At 44.5% G+C, this 2,937-nt stretch overlaps 1 pseudogene; it reads right to left on the bottom strand.

The window, feature by feature from the left end:
* Nucleotides 1–1,192: 1,192 nt before the first annotated feature.
* Nucleotides 1,193–1,287, bottom strand: LOC116640902 (annotated as a pseudogene).
* Nucleotides 1,288–2,937: the final 1,650 nt, after the last annotated feature.

The following is a 2,937-nucleotide window of genomic DNA, read 5'->3' as shown; positions in this document are numbered from 1 at the left end:
GAAGAAGGGGAAGGGAGAAGCAGACTTCCCCCTGAGCAGTGAGCCCAACAGGAGGCTGGATCCTAGCACACGGAGATCATGATCTGAGCTGAACTCAGAAGCTTAACTGAATGAGCCACCCAAGCCCCTCTAATACTCTTTTAGAACTCTAGTAAAGACATCCCAAAGGGCAGAAAGCCATAAACAGAAAGAGAAACAGGAAAGAAGCTATCATCAGATAGTGACACCAACCAATTTTAGAAAATAGGCTGAATATGGATGGGGGCGAACTTGCATGAAAGTCTAGATAAGGGGAAACCCCCGTCTAGTGTGGAAGCACCTTAGCGTGTGCTGTGCCCTCTACAAAGGGTCGGGTAAAAGGAGCACCACATACTTTCAGATAATTGAGGAAGATGTCATTGCCCACGTTGGTACACACGTGTGTGTGCACAGGTGTGCATGTGTGTGCGTGTGTTGAAGGTATTGGGGCGGAAGGAAGGATATAAGTAGACCGAGTGGTCACCTCCAGTGCTCAGAACTGAGCATACAGAGCATGGACGCTTACTGTGGTTCAGCTGCGGTAAGGGAAAAATATAAATTTAAAGGATTGATAACTTTTTTTTTTTTTTTTAGATTTTATTTATTTATTTGAGAGAGAGAGAATGAGAGACAGAGAGCATGAGAGGTAGGAGGGTCAGAGGGAGAAGCAGACCCCCTGCCGAGCAGGGAGCCCGATGCGGGACTCGATCCCGGGACTCCAGGATCATGACCTGAGCCGAAGGCAGTCGCTTAACCAACTGAGCCACCCAGGTGCCCCAAAAGATTGATAACTTAATGACCAAACTCTGGTGTCAATTCTGGCCTTTCTGAACAGAGTTGAGCTGTGGAAATGAAACAGTGAGAAAGAGACCTCAGTAACAGGATCTGAGGGTTGTAGCCTGAACTCTTCAGCAAAGAGTGATTAGATTTTCTGCTTTTGGCCCCAAGATAGGCATCTGAACAGACACTGACAGTGAGGAGGAACACTGGCATAACAGTAGGTACATTGAAGAGCTACAGTGATTAGTCTAAACACTTTGTCTTCTTATCACAACGTGATTTATTTCTACTTTAGGTAAATCACATAGTGTGAGCAAACATGACTCTTACACCTTTTTTTCTCATAATTCTTACATTTTATGTTGTTTACATAATTAATTACAAGCAGTTTTTAGAAATTATGGAATGCTTCAGGAATTTGCACGTCATTCTTGCACACGGGCCTCTGTATCATTCTAATTTTAGTATATGTGCTGCCAAGGTGAGCCCCACCTGTCATATTTATAGTAAGTGCCATCCACCCACTTTTATCATAGATGCAATGAATGAACATATCACAGTTAGCTAAACCATCGATCCGCAATCCTCATTTCAATATAAATTTTACTCATGTTTATTTTCAGATGTAATGTTTTCAATTAAAGTTGCTTAATACTCAGTGGGTGCTGTACGCAACTGATGAATTGTTGAACACTCTGTCTGAAACTAGTGACATACTATGTGTTGGCTAATTGAATTGAATTTATTTATTTATTTTTTTAAATTTTATTTATTTATTTGACAGAGAGAGACAGCAAGAGAGGGAACACAAGCAGGGGGAGTGGGAGAGGGAGACGCAGGCTTCCCGCTGAGCAGGGAGCCCGATGTGGGGCTCGATCCCAGGACCCTGGGACCATGACCTGAGCTGAAGGCAGATGCTTAACAACTGAGCCACCCAGGCGCCCCAGCTAATTGAATTTAGATTTTAAAAAAAGGTGCTTAATCCAAAGGATGTGGGGTAGTGAGACTCTCAGCTGGAACATAGAGAACTATGACAGGACCCACACGACTTGCTACACCAGGAAACCCCTGTTTCCTGTTCTGGGGCCACAGCAGCAGGTCCCCAGCAATCTTTCCCTCACCCTGTCAGGCTCTTCTCAAAGTGCCAAGCCCTGAAATTAAAGAAGAAGAAGAAGACATTTTCCATCTAGTGGGAGAACTCAAACATGTTGCTCTCCAACCTTCTCAAGGTGGTCAAGGCTTCCACGTGGCTAAGTAAGGATGGTCCCTGTGGGAATGTGCCTCCTCTATGACCTAAAGTCAAGAGAGATAGGCAGGATCTTGTGGATACCTTGGGAAAGTGGGATGACAGTGTGTAAAATAGAAGTTCTTTGTGCCACATCATGTATTCCCGAAGTCTCTGATTCTATGTTTTTTCCTTCAGGATCCAGTATTGCCCAGAAGGTAACTCAAGCCCAACCAGCAATGTTAGTGCAGGAGAAGGGGGCTGTCACTCTGGATTGCACATATATAACACCAGTGACCCAAATCATAGTCTATTCTGGTACAAGCAGCCCAGCAGTGGGGGCGATGATTTTCCTTATTCGTCAGGATTCTTACAGCCAGCAAAATGCCACAGAAGGTCGCTACTCACTGAATTTCCGGAAGACAAGAAAATCCATCCAACTTGTCATCTCAGCTTCAGAGCTGGAGGACTCTGCAGTGTATTTCTGTGCACTGAGGGAGCCCACAGTGAGAGGCGTGATGGAGCGAGGTGTACCCAAACCCCAGGGCTCTTCCTGATGCATCTCCCTGCTGTAGGGCCCAAGGCAGGGAATTGCTGTCCCTGATAGGAAGTGGTTAGTGTTATGGCAACACAGGTCCAGGCCTAGAGGGAAAACCTCACTCTGAGAGAATACCTCTCCGGGTAAGAGTTATCGTGCATCAAACACTTCCTCACCCCTGAAATTTTGTGCTGAAATTGTTTATGGAAGGCTAGAACAGCCACAATAAACAATTTGCCATTTTGCAATTAGATTCAGCTAGAAGGATTGGCTAAGGAAGGTTAGAAAGATTTGACTCAAAGTCAGGAATAATGTCTGTGAATTGTTAGATTTTTCAGATCAGTTTGTTCAGTATATATTTATTGAGCATATACTA

The sequence above is a fragment of the Phoca vitulina genome, unplaced genomic scaffold, assembly GCF_004348235.1.
Source record: "Phoca vitulina isolate PV1807 unplaced genomic scaffold, GSC_HSeal_1.0 scaffold20, whole genome shotgun sequence".
NCBI classification, from domain to species: Eukaryota; Metazoa; Chordata; class Mammalia; order Carnivora; family Phocidae; genus Phoca; species Phoca vitulina.
The sequence above is the reverse complement of the archived record's forward strand: the minus strand, read 5'-3'. Positions and strand labels throughout refer to the sequence as shown.